This window comes from Octopus bimaculoides, chromosome 6 (assembly GCF_046866305.1).
Source record: "Octopus bimaculoides isolate indiv1 chromosome 6, ASM4686630v1, whole genome shotgun sequence".
NCBI classification, from domain to species: Eukaryota; Metazoa; Mollusca; class Cephalopoda; order Octopoda; family Octopodidae; genus Octopus; species Octopus bimaculoides.
This window is the reverse complement of record NC_142933.1, coordinates 74927265-74945677: the sequence shown is the minus strand read 5'-3', so window position 1 is coordinate 74945677 and position 18413 is coordinate 74927265. Positions and strand designations below refer to the sequence as shown.

Here is an 18413-nt window from a genome sequence, read left to right as displayed (position 1 = left end):
TTACTATGTTAGATGAACAGCTTTGCTGAATGATTGGTAGTCGTAACTATTTCAACTCTGTTCAGTTACACGTATGATGTTGGTACACTGTTATGCAGCGATTATATGTCACAGTGTGAAAATTATGTTTCATATTTTTGTTTCGTGTAAGTCTTCATTTTTTTTTACCCAATTCGATCATGTGGTCGAACGACATATTGGTAGTTGAGTGGAAAATTTCAGTTCACATATATTTTGGTTGGTTAGCCAACATAGAATTTGAATCACACTGAGGTTTTCTGATGACATTATGATATCATTCTACAGTACTGGTGTGTTCAGATTTTTTTTGCCTAGTTGGGCATGTACATTGTTGGATCTTGTGTTTTAGAAATGGTGGCGGGGGGACTATATTGTAGTTTAGTTGGAAATCGAGTTCGAGTCTTTTCATGTTTCTACTTAGAATCTGTAGATTACTTTCCAAATATTTTAAAAGCTTTTAATAATGGTTCTTGCTTATTCATGATGTACGAGCATGTTATTTGGTGTTATTGCAGAGTGTAATAGGTGTAGCTTCGCTGTTTGATTATATTGGGGGATTCGGTGTTCCTTCTGTCAGTTTCCTGTTTATTTACTTATTTTTATGAAACAGTGTATTAGTGCTGGATTATGTGATACAAACTATTAACGCTTCGAATTTTCAACTGAAAGCCGATTGTGTGTATTCCATAATCATCATACGAAATATTCATGAAAAAATTTTTTTTAAATTTAACTCTCACCGGCTCAGTCCAACTGATGTAGATAAGATAAATCTCAAACTAAATAAGCGGAGATGAGGATATTGTATTTGTCATCCTGGCCATCGAATTAACTGCAACTCCACAAACAGCCAACATTTTACCATGTAGGATGTTTTAGTGGTGCAGATAATTTTTTAAAAACTTTTTATTCTTGCCTTTGGTCTTGCTTTTCTTGAATATTTCCCTAGCTTATTAGATGCCAGTACAGCATTATGTAGGAGGAGGATTTGGGGAGCTGTTTACATCTGCAAATGTATTTGCATTTTCTTTTTTTAAATATTCAAACAGTTACTGATCTCTATAAAGCACAATTACGTTCTACTTTAAATAACTGTTCTCATATAAGGAACAGGTTTGCCGCTACTAACACAAACACAGAATTGTCGTCTAACTAGGCATGTCGTAGTTTCCCTTCGCCTGTTCTACTATTACTACAACAGCCTGCTCAAACCCATTCTATGCACTTTTTGTAAGGACCGTGCGATGAGGAGAGGTGACGAGGAATGGCTCCTTTAGTACATCTCACGGTTGATATAAATAAAAATATGAAAAGAGGATAAATGAATATAAGTGTCAGAAGTAAAAGAGAGACACAACCAGTAGAAGGTTTAAGAGAAGATTTTATTGATATGTCAACTTGTATGTCTGTGTGTGTGAGTGCGACATATAAACACAATAATAGACAGGCCGTCATATAAACAAAATGTATGTGTATACAAACATGGATGCATGTATGTGCAAGTAATACAGAGCAAAGAAAAGAGTCTATAAGGACGTTAGAAGAAAGTCCAGACACAAGGACACAGTTTGTAGTTAAGGTACACAGTAGTTGAGGTGCTGTAACAAGAAGTCGAGGCCGCGTAGCAGAGGCACATGTCATAAGAGGTTGTGACTTCAATGCTGCTGCCGGTTACTTGGTACAAGAGTTCTCGCAGGTTGTATTCGCTGTTAACCATGGTGAAGTAATTCACAAACAGTGTGGATAGAACCTGTGTGAATGTTGTTGGTTGCTGTGTACATAGAGAAGTTGGTGTTGACGCTAAGAAGCTGGAGGCGACAAGGAATGGAGGTCCGTGAGCTGGACGAAGTGTCAACGAGTCTCCATGTGCTGTTGTGTCATCGCTGGAACTGGCTGTGTGTTCTGTGGTCAGCGGCTAGACCTCAGAAAGTCTGGAGACGAGAAGACTGACAAACTGTGACGGTGAAAAGTTAGCTATTTATAACATACTGTCGGCTCAAACTGGGGTTCAGAAAAGACTGTCTGAAGGCTACGATTGGTTGGGTTGCATCTTGGTGCGCAATAGAACAGGAGACAGAATGCACCAATACCAACCAATCAGAGTGGTGGACACAACAGGGTCCAAAAGTGCGGCCGAAGGCTAGCTGTTATCCACTACGTCTGCATTCATGTATATATAACAGAGAGAGAGAAGAATCCCTTAGGGCGTACGCTACACACTTATCTCTCCTCCGTTTCATGTTTCTGTATCACTCTTCAAGCAAACACTAAGCAATTTTTCTCAACTTTCCTCCTTAGAACTGTAACTTCCTGTAACCCCCATCTCTACGTGTTTTCCCTATAAACATCAATCTACATAGGTTCAAGCTCAATCTTCTCTGCAAAGATCTGTAAAAAGTTATGCATTACAGCTCCTTTTCGTTCCCCAATCTGTTTTTTTTTTTTTTTTTTTTAATACTTAGTGATCGTATGTTTATGTCATTGGTAGGAACGTATTGAGATGACAATGAACTGATGCCCTGAAGAGTGCAAGGAAACTTTTCATTTGTTATACTAGATACGTTTGTTGTGCAAAGGCTGCTGTCTAATTAGTTGTATTTCTTTTCATGTTTACAGAACACATTTGAAGTCAGCGCATGCAATATTAAAAATCAACGCTATATAATTAAAGTAAGGTACATATAAACATATATGTACCTCCTTTCGAACTGTCTCACATTAAAAAAAAAAAAGGTTTTATAGTAAAATCATCTTTATTTGCATTCATTTATATATTCTAAACTATTTAAAGCATGCATTGCATACATGCAGAAAACGCCACTGATACGTATGTGCATTTGTATAGTGTGAAAAGAGTAGTTAGATGCTGCTTTTCGATGTCAAGCACCAACAATACACACTTACAGAAGATCTTGTATTGCATAGTGTATACGTTACGTAGTTACTTCTGTACAAATATATCTATGTATATGGTGGTGCTCAGCATGACTGAAATGAATAAAAGAATATGTATGTGTGTTTATATTAGATGCGAAATTGTGGTTGACCCTCTGGCTGATAAATGATGAGGAGTTGGCGACCATCTGTGTCTGTTTTCCGTTAGTTTGTGCATTTATTATATGTTTTTTTTTCACTCATTATATAATTCAGCGCTACGTATCGCAAAAAAAAAAGAAATGTTTGTGTGTGTGTGTGTGTGGATGTCTTATAGATGATTTAGAATAATTGAGCAGTAGCTTTAAATGACTGTTTAACTAGTTCAGTAGCTAGTTCAAAATGGGCGTTACTGCTTCAGAAAGCTTTTGGATTGCTGCATTCAGCGTTGAGTGAAGGCCTTCTGATGAGATGGGTGGGGATTTTTGGATTTATTCTGAACCTTTTGGAACATTTATCCCCTACAGTGTTGTATAAACAACTCTTTTAGGCAGTATTATAAGGAAGAATCCATAACTACCGGGCCGTGGATCACTTGGTACTAAGCCGTACATCACTTGGTACCAGGCCGCACAGAAATAATAAATTTTAAAATTTTATTTGTTTTATTGACTATCAGGTACTTTTTGGTTATCTCACCCTCATTAAAAAAATTGGGTTATCTCCAACAGAAAAATTGTTTAACCCTCAATAAAACAAAAAACATGAAAAATTAATGTGATAAGATTAAACATCTTATTGAATCTGATATTTTTGTAACAAATCATACAAAACTGAAAAAAATTAATAAACATGAAAACTGAAAAAATTAAAGATCTTATTGAATCTAATAACATTTTTATAACAAATCATAGCATGCCTACTGAGGAGGCCAAAAATCAACAATGTGTTGAAATATTGAATCAAAAGGATCTAACCCTTTTAATCCAATCTCTTGTCACCACATTAACTCAACTTTTTAATGGGGAGATAACCCAATTTTTTTGTGCCATTTTTTTTTAATGGGGTGAGATATCCAAAACGTACCGACTATCGCAGTTTGTAGGGTGTTTTTGCATTATATTATGTATATAATATTTATGTATTATATATGCAATGATTAATTATATTACTTTATTGTATTTTGTTATGCTCGTAGTTCCTAGAACCGGAAAAAAATTGTCATGCATAAAAACAGTCTGTGGTGCAAAAACAATTGGGGACAGCTGCTTAGAGACTAGGGATACAATTAGAAAAAAAATAGAGATTGACTGAAAAAGGATTGGACATCGTCGGTCTAGCTTGTAGGTTTGTTGTTTACATTCAAGTTAGCTCTGATCGAACAAATCTATAATTGTATATACGTCCCAGCTATCACCATGCCATCTTTTTATACGGTGCGGCGAAATAGCAGAGTTATTACAATGTCAGAGACAATGGTTTGTAGTATTCGTTCTTACTCTCGACATTCTGAGTTCAAATCCCATCGAAGTCTACTTTACTTTTCATCTATTCAGGGTCAATAAAATAACAGTCTATTATTGGAGTCGATTCTCCTTCCCACCCCCTCATGGAAAGTCCATGAGTCCAATGACTCATAAGGCCAGAGCTTAACTCAGTTTTCATGACATATAAGTGACTCAGATTGCAGCACTCCTCGCTGAACGGTCTATCACAGGGTTAAATTAATGTTGTAACTCATTTACAGCTGAGTATACTAAAGCAACCTGAAATGAAGTGTCTTGCTCAAGAACACGGCGCACTCCCCGGTCCGGGAACTGAAACTGCGCTTGCATGATCGTGAGTGCAACACACTAACCACTTATGCTACACACCTTCACGCTATATCTGGAAGTAATCGGCTGTGGCCATGTTATGAGAGGAAGGTATTCCGTCAAGTTACAAGGCTATCAGGAGTCAAAGGTTCAAGGCTAGACAAGGATGTGTAGTGTACCTAAGTCTCCATTATCCAACGTATCCGTTTGCTTTTAAGACAGTAAGGTGAAGGAGATTTGACAATAATTTGTAGTTTGTCGAATGGTCGCGTAGAAGTCCTGTTTGTTTTTTTTAGTGTAGCCACAGGATTCAAGAAGAAAAATAAGAGCCAATTCAGAGCAAAAAGAAGAAAAAAAATGGTATGTTAATGAACTATGCGAGAAAAAAAAAAAATTACCAAGCTCTTCAAACAGTCTTCTCGTCAGAGAAACTGTTAAAGGTTCGAAACATTAACTTTAAAAATGTAAATTAAAAAAATAACAATAACGTTTGTTGATAAACGTAAGTTTGGCTGATTATTCTTCATTGTCAATTAATATGCAGTTTAGATGACAGACATTTGTTGTTAAGCTGGCAGTTAGTAGGTAGTCTTATTAGCTACTTGGCTGCTAAGCTATGCTTTGTAGACAGACTGACTGGTAGGCTGGTTAGTAATTTAGCTTGTGTGTTGTAATTTGGTTCATAAATCTGAGTAAGTTCGTATACAGTTTAAGAAAAGAGAATCCTGGTGTTAGTTACCCCGAAATCCTTCCATGGTATATGAACTTATCCAAATTTACGAAACTTCACTAAATAATTTTTCCTGACATTATTATTTAATTTTATTCACAACATTAAAGAAACAAGCCTAATATACTAAGTAGTAAAGTGAGCAGTTTTTATATTGGATGAATGTCCAATTGCAGATTCAGAGATGTTAGCAAGTGCTAGGCAATGTGTCATCAATTTGTTCATAGAATAGACCTTGAAAAAGTACAAATCTCATATTTCAGAAGTAGAGTTCCTATACTATGTACACAGTAGGTTATCCACCTCTTCCTGTTTCTTCTTGCTCGCTTCACCTGCTATAGTCTGCTACAACAGACATGACCTGTTTGGGATCATGAAGTCAGAAATTGGCTTTGAACTCAGTACAAGGACGGGAGACGAATATTCTCCCTGGATAGGACGTTAGTGACTGTAGATAAAACCTCTAAAAGGACTGCTACTTAATCCCTGCTTGAACTGCGATGTACGTACCACTTAAAGATGTGGTCATACTAATATACATATATACACACGTATGTGTTTGTGAATCCTTTCCATTTCATATACAGTTTGATTTTATTCCAAATTTCTACACAGATGTAGTTTTACATGCCAATTACGAAAATCACAACAAATTTATAATAAAAAGTTGAAAACTCTTTTAAATTTGAATTTTTTTTAAATTTTAAATTTATACATGGACGTAGTATTCACAACCATTTTCTTTTTCTTTTGAAAAATTAATTTTAACAAATGAAGCCCAAAATCATTTAAAATTTCTATACAAACGCAGTTTTGCATGGGAGAAATTCATTTCAGCCAATCAGATTTAACTGTCTTGTAGACGATGCAAAAAAAAAATCCTTTGTCAGTATACTACTACTACTACTACTACTACTACTACTACTACTACTACTACTACTACTACTGCTGCTGCTGCTACTGCTGCTGCTGCTACTACTGCTACTACTACTACTACTGCTGTATCAACTGCAGACAAACACCATTAACTGTTTGTCTCCAGAATTCCTTCTACATTGCTCTTGGTAAGTCACTTTTCAGTAGACTGGAGTCTTCAACCAATTAGTCAATAAATATCCTAGCAAGATGATCCCCTATATCGCTATATCTTTAGCCAACCTATTACAACATTTGTCAACTGAAACAGTAAGTCCACTGAAATGAATCATTTTTGGTTCCAGATGAAAAAAAAAAAAAAAAAAAAACTTACACAAGGATCAAACAACTTGTAATATCTAACTTGTGAGAAATGCCTTTCCTTAAAGTTTGATGAAACAGACAAAACTATTTTTCATCAATCTAACTTTGGCAAATGTGTACATGCTCAAACAGATTAACCCTTTAGCATTTAATTGGGGCATATTGGGCCCAAATATTCTACTTGTTTTATGTTAAAACTGAGCAGATCCAACCTCTGTAGCTATGTCGTAAGAAGCTTGCTTCCCAATCACAATTCCAGGTTCAGTCCCATTGCATGGCACCTTGGGCAAGTATCTTCTACTCTAGCCTTGGGCTAACCAAAATCTTCTGAATGGATTTGGTAAGTTGGTAAACAGAAACTGAAAGAAGCCTGTCATTTTTTTTCTCTCTCTCTCTCTCTCTATATATATATATATATATATAGGTAGATGTGTGTGTTTGTGTGTGTATTTGTGTATCTTTGTGTCTGTGTTTGTCCCCCCCACCACCATTTGACAACCGGTGTTGATGTGTTTATGTCTCCATAACTTGGTGATTTAGCAAAGGGGGTGATAGTACCAGACTTTAAAAAGAAAAAAGTACTGGAGTCAATACAGTCAACTAAAAATTCTTCAAGGTGGTGCCCCAGCATCGATGCAGTCTGATGACTGAAACAAGTAAAAGAGTAGACCATTGAAATCTTGAAGCTACAAAATAATGCATGATTAATTCAAAATGATGTGTATAAATAAGCAATACATTTGACAAAGAAATTTGAATGCTAAAGGGTTAATATTGCTGTAGCCTGGATTGGAATTGCTGCATCACAGATTGCAGGACTGCTTTATACTGGTCTTAAGCTGCCAATCAACCTTACATACAGTGGCAGTCCTCTGTGTAATATCAGCAAGGAATCTAGACAAGCAGAAGTTCTAAATAAGGCCAAGCTGAAAGTATGAGTGCACAATACCTCACAGACTTACATGTTTTATGTTCATGGTCACACCTTACTAGATCTCAGAGGTAACATGAACATTATGGATGGATATCGTCGTCGTCGTCGTTTAACGTCTGCTTTCCATGCTAGCATGGGTTGGACGATTTGACTGAGGACTGGTGAACCAGATGGCTACACCAGGCTCCAATCTGATTTGGTAGAGTTTCTACAGCTGGATGCCCTTCCTAACGCCAACCAGTCCGAGAGTGTAGTGAGTGCTTTTACGTGCCACCGGCACGAAGGCCAGTCAGGCGGTACTGGCAACGGCCACACTCAAAATGGTGTATTTTACATGCCACCTGCACAGGAGCCAGTCCAGTGGCACTGGCAACGATCTCGCTCAAATAACTTTTCACATGCCACCAGCACAAGTGCCATATATATATATATATATATATATATATATATATATATATATATCTTATATATATATAATCCGTGTTGCTTATTTTTGGATTTTAATCACCTTTGAAATCCGTGTTGCTTATTTATATATATATATATATATATATATATATATATATATATATGAAAGCCAGGGTGTGTTGCGTTCCGTTACTTAACAAGGGAAAAAATGTATAGTAAATACACTAACGAAAAGTATAAAATGTATAATGTATATTGAGTGTACAAACAGACAGAAGACAGACACAGAAAGTTCCTAATTCTTCATCAGTTATCAACCAGATGGTATTACTCAATATACATTATAATTTTTTAAACTTTTCATTTGTGTTTACTATACATTATTTCTCTTACTATATATGAGTTGGGAGCACACCACAACGAAACATGTATTTAGAAAGATGTGGAACACTTCATCTTTCTACCAACATAAGAGTACACTTAACACAGATGTCTCAGCATCTTTGCTTGAAAATTTTTGCTTTAATTGAGAGAAAACAGCCAGCTAACATCCACTGACATGGAAAGGTGAGATGCTAATACTACAAAAAAACTTGCTACACTTTAATTTATATCAGTTTAATCCTTTAGCACTTAAATCAGTTATATCCAGCCCAAATATTGTACCTGTTTTATATTCAAACCGTCTAGATCCAGCCTCTCAGACCTACCCTACAATATTATTCTAAAATTAAACAATCGGCTCATCAAAATCTTGAAGCTATGATAATGTATGATTAATTCAAAACAGTTTGAATAAACAAGCATTACATTTGGCAGAGTAATCTGAATGCTAAAAGTTTAACAACAAATGTTCTACATATTTGGCACCAGGGCAATGTCAATTATGTCCACTGGCATCACATAAAAAGCACCCAGTCCACTCTGTAAGGTCGTTGGCATCAGGAAGGGCATCCAGCCATAAAATCATGCTAAAACAGTGAAGCTAGGAGTAGTCCTCTGGCTTCCTAGCTCCTGTCAAGCCATCCAACCCATGCCAGAATGAAAAACAGACATTAAATGATGATGATGATGATATACACATTCGTACAAATAAATATCATAAGCTTTTATCTTTTATTTGTTTCAGTAATTGGACTGTGGCCATGCTGGGTCACCACCTGGAAGGATTTTAGTCAAGCAAATTGACTGTTGTACCTATTTTCTAAGTCTGGTACTTATTCTATGCATCACTTTCATCAAACAGCTAAGTTACTGAGATGTAAACAAACCAACACCAATTGTGAAGTGGTAGTGATGATGGTGGATAACACAGATGCAAAGACACACATACATATACACAATGAGCTTCCATAGTTTCTGTCCACCAAATCGGCTCACAAAGTATTGGTTGGCCTGTAGCTATAGAAAACACTTGCCCAAGGTGCTGTGAAGTGGGACTGAGTCCAAACCTTTGTGGTTGCAAAGTGAGTTTCTTAACCACACAGCCAAATATATGTGTATATCAAATACAAATATATGTATATATATCAAATTTGCAAAGACCTGTTGGGGTAAGTGAAATTGTAATTGAACCATACTCGATGACTGGTCACCACACCAGTGGAATACTAACAGCACTGTCGAGCGTGTTCATTGCCAGAGCAGCTATCTGGCTTTCGTGCTAGTGGCCCGTAAATAGTACCATTAGAGTGTAATTGTCACCAGTGTTGCCTTCTAGCACTTGTGCAGGTGGCACATTAGAAAATCATTCGAGCGAGGTCATTGCCAGTGCCGCTGGACTGGCTCCCGTGCAGGTGGCACGTAAAAAACAGCTTTTTGAGCGTGGCTGTTGCCAGTTCCATGTGACTGGCCCTCGTGCCGGTGGCACGTAAAAGCACCCACGACACTCTCGGAGTGGTTAGCGTTAGGAAGGGCATCCAGCTGTAGAAACTCTGCCAGATCAGATTGGAGCCTGGTGCAGCCTTCTGGCTTGCCAGTCCTCAGTCAAATCGTCCAACTTATGCTAACATGGAAAGTGGACGTTAAACAATGATGATGTTGATGATGATGAATGCCTCTATATCTAAAAAGATAGATTAGCTTTTTTTACACACACACATTTTATACATATAAACACACACATATATACATTATCATACTTGAGGATATTTTCAACAAATGTTTTCACATCAAGAATGTATATATATATATATATATATATACATATATATATGTGTGTGTGTGTGTGGGGGGCACCCATGCCAACCTTCCTTCATTGGACACTAAACTCAGCTTGCGAAGACCTGTTGGGGCAATTGAGATTGAAACTGAACCAAATTCGATGACTGGCACCCATACCAGTGGAGCGCTAACAGCACCATCCGAGTGGGATCACTGCCAGAGCAGCTGTCTCGCTTCCATGCCAGTGGCACGTAAAAAGCACCATTTGAGCGCGATCGTTCCTAGCTTCGCCTTACTGGCACTTGTGCCGGTGACATGCGAACAAAACATTGGACTGACTCCTGTGCAGGTGGCACGTAAAAAACATCATTTGAGCGTGACCGTTGCCAGTACTGCCGGACTGGCCCTCGTGCCGGTGGCACATTAAAAGCACCCACTACACTCTTGGAGTGGTTGGCGTTAGGAAGGGCATCCAGCTGTAGAAACTCTGTCAGATCCGATTGGAGTCTGGTGTAGCCATCTGGTTCACCAGTCCCCAATCAAATCGTCCAACCCATGGTAGCATGGAAAGCGGACGTTAAATGAAAATGATGAAATGATATATATAAATATATAAATATATATATATATATATATATATACACACATACATACATATATATTCACACATATACACACATACATATATACACACACACATGTACATGCATACACACATATGCAGATGTGACTGTGTTGTAGGAAGCTTGCTTCCTGACTACATGGTTCCAGGTTCAGTTCTAGTGCATGGTACCTTGGGCAAGTATCTTCTACTGCAGCCCCAGCTGATCAAAGCTTTGTGAGATGATTTGGTAGATGGAAACTGAAAGAAGCTTGTCGTACATGTATGTTGAATGTTTGCGTCGCCTTGTCTTGACATCGCATGATAGTTGTAAAATGGTTGTCTCTCTCATACAAGCAGGCTCACCTATTTCCAATAGGGAAATTATTACCTTGCTTGGAAACATGAGGGTTGACTGCAGGAAGGATATCAACTATAGACAATCTGGCTCTATGAATTCCATCTGACGGATGTGAGCATGAAAGAGTTGACATTAACACACACACATATGTAAACGCCAAATGATGAAAATGAGTGCATTGGTGGATAGAATTTCCTTATTTATGAATTAAGGCTACCATTGGTTTCATGTTGAGAAAGATAGGAAAACATCTTAATAATTTTTCATGCCAATCACATGGAAGAATGGTGTTCGTTTCTGGAGACGAACACCATTCCTTCATGTGATTGGCTTGAAAAATTAAGATATTTCCCTATCTTTCTTGACATGAAACCAATGGTAGATTTAAATCACAAATAAAGAAATTATATATACACGCACACACATACATACATACACACATGTATATGTACGTGTGTACAAACACAAACGTATACGTACGCATGTGTATGTTATATGGTGGAGATGGAGTATATGTAATCTGGGTATCCCCGCCTTTTAAATTTTGTTTCTTTTTACGGAATCCTGTTTCAGACCATGGAGAATCCGATTCTGGAAAAAAAATTTCAAAAATCTCAATTTCAAAATTTCGATTCCCCCCCCCCACCCTGGTTTTTATATAGATCCACAGAGTAAACCTAACCCTAACTCAAACCCTAACCCTAACTCAAACCCTAACCCTAACCCTAACCCTGACCGTAACCGTAACCCTAACCCTGACCCTAACCCTAACCCTAGTTTTGTGAGATTTGGCTGTTATTTCTAGCATGTAAATAGCCTGCTTGGTGGGTGGGTGTTGGGGATTGAAATTTTTTAAAAAATTCTTTTTCAGAATCGGAATCTCCATAGCCTAAAACGTGGGATTCCGTAAAAAAAAAATTAATAAATAAGCGGGGGAAAGGTTCAGATTACATATAGTCCATCTCTACCCATGTATTTAATATATTGAATTTGCGTAAGCTTCTGAAGGAACATTCATGTATTGTTGCACACATGACTGTACCAAAATAATCAGAAAATTAGAAAAAAAAAAACTCTTATATTAACTCTTTTACATTTTATCCCCTTTTCCTATTATAAACACAAATTCATAGAAAATTTAATGTATACATTTATTTTAGTCAGAATAAAAAAAAACAATTTGAAAAAGTAAGGAACTGTATCTCGTAAAATATCTACAAGTACAGTCAGTATTAAATTAGAGACAACTATCATCGAAACAACGAAAGTATGTGGCCTGTAATCAACTACAGAAACATGATTCCTTCCTATTGATTGCTAAAACTGATCTAACGGGCCGGGCTCCACTACTAGCATCATCATAAAGCCTATCTGCTCCTGCTGAGCTAGTTGCAAGCCTTCACCTCTCGTCGCCAACTACTCAATAAATAAATAAATAAATACATAAACACGATAGTCACCTTCCCTTTACTTTCAACCATTTAGTTTGTATTTCTCTGCTCACTAATGTAGTTACACTCTCTTTCTTCACTTTCTGTCTCTCTAGTCTTCTCTCTCTACTCTTTCTCTACTTTATGATCTGCGACTGCTAGACAGCTACATAGACTTCCACCTCTTTTTCTCTGTATCTCTCACCTTTCATATATTTTTTGCTTGTTTCTCCTTACCCACCCGAACACATTTTCCTGTCTTTACCCTGGTCTTTCTATCTCTAAAGAAGTCTTTATTTTCTTTCCACCCTTTCCGCTCGCAATCTCTTCTTTGATCACCTTTAGTTACCACCTCCAGACTTCGGCTTTTTCTTACCGTCTACTACTTGATATCAAATTTCCAGTTTAGGTGACAGAATTTTCATTTCTGCCGGTGACAAGTCTTTGACTAAACAGATTCAGCTCAGAAACAAATCTTTCAAACATCTGCAACCCTGATGACTACCATCGTCAAACACTATTTGACAACAACAGCTTTACCGTTTTCTTAATGATTAATATTCATCAGCACGATAATAAACATGACCATAGCTAATCAAATATTTTGCCTAATTGAAATATGCACTTATACGGCTTATCAAAATTGTCAGTTACTCTTGGGTTAACATAAATGCAGTCAGACGTATTTAGTGTACTAGCAGATATATGCAAATAACCTCTTCCTTTTAGCTTTCTCCTTCCCTCTCTGCTTTTTTTATTATTTTCATTCATCTACGTATCCGTACATGAAAACACGCATATATCGTTTTATAAGCTTCGAGTAACGGTCAGAATAAATGCTCCTATATAGGTGCCATACATTTTTTTCAGTTAAAATTGCATCGGAGTCAACCATCCCTGTATAAGAATATAAAACAATTATTACGACCCCCTGATCTTAATCATTTACAGTGCATCATTTATTTTTTATGATGCTCTTACTTTTTTAATGTATTATTTTCTTCCTAGCGTGTCGTTTTTAATTCATGAACATATAACGTACCTTTTTGACTGCCTAACAAGTTCCAGAGGCAAAGTGAGGCTTCAAAGGCACTTTTGGAATCCCCATTTTAATTAACAGGCATGTAAACCAGAAATAAATTTGCATCCCGGAGGTGGGGGAAGACCCATACTCACTTTAGTCCCGCCTTGCTATCGTCTCTTATCTATCAACACATTAAACAAAATACACGTCTAAGAAAGGTGGCGTGGTGAGCTTTTGGAAAGATATCAACATTTCAAATTCTTTTTAAACTTCTAAAAATTTTGGGGCACACCTGGAGAAAATATGAATCCTTACTATGTATCCACTTTAGTATACGAAGTATAAAGGCAAGCTACGTCTGGAAATGGTTATATGGTTATACTACTATAGACTTGTAGATGCGGGCTTATGCTTGAAATTAAGCTTGAATAGAGACAAGAATGAAAAAGCTTAAAGGAGGAATTATATTCTTTGATTAATTTAAGATTAGCCCTTCATTTTATTACTGTAATATATGCGTGTACACAACACAAACGCACAATGCAAGCTGTTAATTGTTATCATTTTGGGAGGAATCCTTTTCAACATCAATAACTAGGTGATAATACAAGTATCTACACAACTTCAAATGTGTATGTGTGTTTGTATGCATGTATGTGCGCGCGCACACGTGTGTGGAAATCTTTCGATATAAGTGGGTAACGTCATTCACGCAAGTAGCGTTCCCTCATGACATAGTTAAAGACGATAGGCTGAAAAAGAGAGTTAATGACGTTGTCTACTAATACTGAAAGATTTGCTATATATAAATATGTATGTATGCATATATCTCGAGTGTCTTTGTGTCTCTGTTTGTGTCCCCCCCCTCCATTACCACTTGACAACCGGTGTTGGAGTGTTTACGTTCTTGTAACTTAGTGGTTCAACAAAAGACACCGATACAATAAGTACTAGGGTCAATTTGTTCAACTGAAACCCTTCACGGTGGAGCTTCATCATGGTTGCAGTTAAATGACAAAAAGAACAGAGAATAAAAGAATATATGTATGTGTACATTTATATATACATGTATATAACTGTGTGTGTGTGTGTGTGTATATATATATATATATATATATATATATATATATATATATATATATATATATATATATATATATATATATATATATATATATATATATAGATAGATAGATAGAGAGAGAGAAGCGCAGGAGTGGCTGTGTGGTAAGTAGCTTGCTTACCAACCACATGGTTCCGGGTTCAGTCCCACTGTGTGGCACCGTGTGCAAGTGTCTTCTACTATAGCCTCGGGCCGACCAAAGCCTTGAGTGGATTTGGTAGATGGAAACTGAAAGAAGCTCATCGTATATATATATATATATATATATATAAATGTGTGTGTGTGTATGTTTATGTGTGTCTCCCCCCACCCCCACTATCACTTGATAACTGACGCTGGAGTGTTTGTGTCCTGCATGGCTGCAATCAAATGACTGAAACAAGTAAAAGAATAGAAGAATATATATATATATATATATATATATATATATATATATATATATATATATATATATATATATATGTATGTATTTATATATATGTGCATAAATATCTATGTGTATGTAAATATACATAAATACATGTACTAACATATATATTCTTTTATTTGTTTCAGTCATCTGATGGTGGCAATGCTGTAGCACCACCTTTAATCAAAGAAAGCAACACCAGGACTTCTATATAAGCCTAGTACTTGTTCTACTGTTGTCTTTTACAAAACTGCCAAGTTACAGGGACGTAAACACACCAACATTGGTTGTCAAGTCATGATGGTGGGGACAAAATCAGACACACAAATATATATATATATATATATATATATATATATAAACACACATATATAGAACAGCTGTCTGGCTTCTGTGCTAGTGGCCCGTAAATAGCACCATTTGAGCGTAATCGTTACCAGCGTTGCCTTTTACTCTGAGAGAGAGACCCTTTGTCACCAGCAGAGGTAAGAGCTCTCTGAACTTTGCCCAGGTTATTCTTATTCTAGCAGCTACACTTTCAGCGCACCCTCTCCCACTACTAACTTGGTCACCTAGATAGCGGAAGCTATCAACTACCTCTAGTTTTTCTCCCTGGAATGAGACAGAAGTTGTTTCCTGTTTGTTTACAGTTTTTATTGCACCTGAACATCTGCCACATACAAAAAACTAACTTCCTAGTTAACTTGCCTTTGATATTGCTGCACCTCTTATGTGTCCATAGCTTGCACTGGGTACATCTTATAGAGTTTCTACCTACACCTTTTCTACAGATCGAGCAGGGCCATCTACCTGGAGGGGTCTGTGTTTTGTCTACCTTCCTACTTATTAGAACTTTGGTTTTAGCTAAGTTGAAATCACAGTGAGTTATTGTCAGATATCCTGAAGTTTAACTATTGAAGTAAGTTGGAAGGTTTTATTTGCAATATTTTTTCCATATCTGTAGCATGAATAGAAACAAAAATCTCTTAGGACACAAAATGAAAATGCAAGTATCTGGTGCATATATATGTATGCAAGTATATGCACCAGTTTAGTTTGACAATATAGTAAACAAATTTAGAAAATTATCAATCATTCATATGGATGATTTTTTTTATTGAATATTCTTTCTCGTTTTTTCAAGAAAGTGAAAGATAATACAAAATCCAAGTTCATTTTATTTTCATCTAAGCAAATTACTCTCAGCTAAAATTTTAACTAATAGAAGTAAAATCTGTCAACTGACCAAGCAGGTCTAAGTTTAGCTTTTCTTAATTGTCAAGATCCAATTGAGCAAAACATATCTGCAGCAGTCACCTTGTTTGATAACAAAAATCAAATTTCCATCAAAGCATGTGAATTAATTTGATGGAAAAGGTTAATTTCTTGAAATTATCTTGCCATGTTTTACTGTTTTAAGAGTTGCTAACAGCACTAGATTTTTATTTTCTTCCTCCAACTCAGATATAAATGTCAAATAACTGAGAATTTTTTGCTTCCATCAGGACTCTATAATTGAGTCCTATAGGTATTAGTTTGTTTCCTATGTACAATACCACCAAATTAATTTCGAAGTCAGAAATCCAAATCCACCCTTATTTGATTGCCTTATTGTACAAGACTCATTACTCAGCTTCCGTATTTTTCAGTAGTTTCTCATATCCCCTTCTCTAGATAAGCATCAATTTTAATATTTTTAGGGAGAAGGTAAAGTGCAATAATTGTGACATTGGTCACATGAGAGAAACAGTTACAACTAAGATTCAAAAATGTGTTAGAGACTTAATTTCTATTCTACAGTGCTTGCATATATTTAGTTTACCTAACTGAAGAATGGGTAATATTTGTGAAGAATAGGTGCAAAATCCAACCCATCTGTATGCATGTGTGTATGTAAGCAATTTGTCATTTTTACAGAAGCAAGAGCTGTGAAATTGATATTTGCCAGTAACAAGTTTAAAACCTGCTATTGTTTGATTCAAATCCTGTCAAAATCAATTTAGCCTTTCATCCATTTGGGATTGATAAAATAGATATTAGGCTGACTAATATAAAGCAGATGCAGTTGTAGGAGTGAGAATGTTCAAGTGATTAGGTGATACCTTGATGTAGGAGCTTTGAACTGAAATCATTTGCTACAGATTAACATCTTATCCAAAAAAGACATTCCTGTCTTTCCATCATTTAACCCTTTTAATACCAACCCACCTAAGACCATCCACACTAAAGTACTCATATTTAGATTTAAATTTCAATCAAAATCTCATTATAACTTGAATGATATTATGTCGTTACAGCTGGAGAATAACACTAACATAATGTACACAAATATATAAAGTTAACAAGTATTTTACTAAACCTCTCCCAAATGTTGATTATGTTGTAAATTAATTGAAACACAGGCAGCTTACTCATTAGAAATGTAGTCACAAAAGTGTTAAAGCTATAAAGCGATGCACAAATTATAACTTTAAGAGCAGTTCTTTGCTCATAGAAGTAAATGAAAAAAACAGAAGGAGAAGGAGAAAGAGGAGGAGGGAGATGTTAGCACACACACACACACACACACATACCTACTGAATTGTTAAATGGAAGATGTTTCAATATACATACACATTTGTAGAACAGAAAATGAAACAGAAAATTAATGAAGGTAGAACTGACATTCCTTGGTTCACAATAATAAACTGTATTTAATGTCTTAAAATGATAGTCTAATAGCTATTTCTCATTTACATTTAAGTTCAACAATCTTGAAGGGAGGTGGTTAGTTGATTACATCAGCCACAGTACTTGACTGTTATTTTATTTTATCAAAATCAGATGGATGTAAAGCAAAGTTAACTTTGACAGGATTTGAACTCAGAATGTAAAGAGCCACAAATACAGCAAAGCATTTTTTTTTATCTCTATATACTCTAACAATTCTCCCAATCTACAACCCTTATGGTGTGTCTTTCTCTGTAAGTCTGCAGTGAAGCTCCATGTCTCACATGCATACAAGGTGAAAAATATCAGTACATACAAGAGATTAATCTTGGTTTTCATGATGATGTTTCTATCCTCCATATTGGTTTGGTCAGTTTGGTTAGTGCAATGACAGTCTCTGGAGTTCTTGTAAGGATTTCTACTATTGATACTGTATCATTAATGATTGCCTCCAGCACTAATCTCTCCTTAACTGCACAAGTGTTCATGTACACTCATTTCATAGCCAGCACATAAAAGAAATTAATATGTTCACAAAAAATTAATGTCTGACAAAAAAGTTAGTTGCCTAAA

The 18413-nt window shown here is 36.2% G+C and overlaps 1 long non-coding RNA gene across 1 annotated transcript; it reads right to left on the bottom strand.

Moving 5' to 3' along the window:
* Positions 1–1384: 1384 nt before the first annotated feature.
* LOC149135264 (uncharacterized) lies at positions 1385–12696 on the bottom strand. The gene is made up of 2 exons (XR_016242322.1): positions 12606–12696; positions 1385–7325 (listed from the first exon to the last, which is right to left on the bottom strand). It is a non-coding gene; the product is annotated as an uncharacterized LOC149135264 (long non-coding RNA).
* Positions 12697–18413: the final 5717 nt, after the last annotated feature.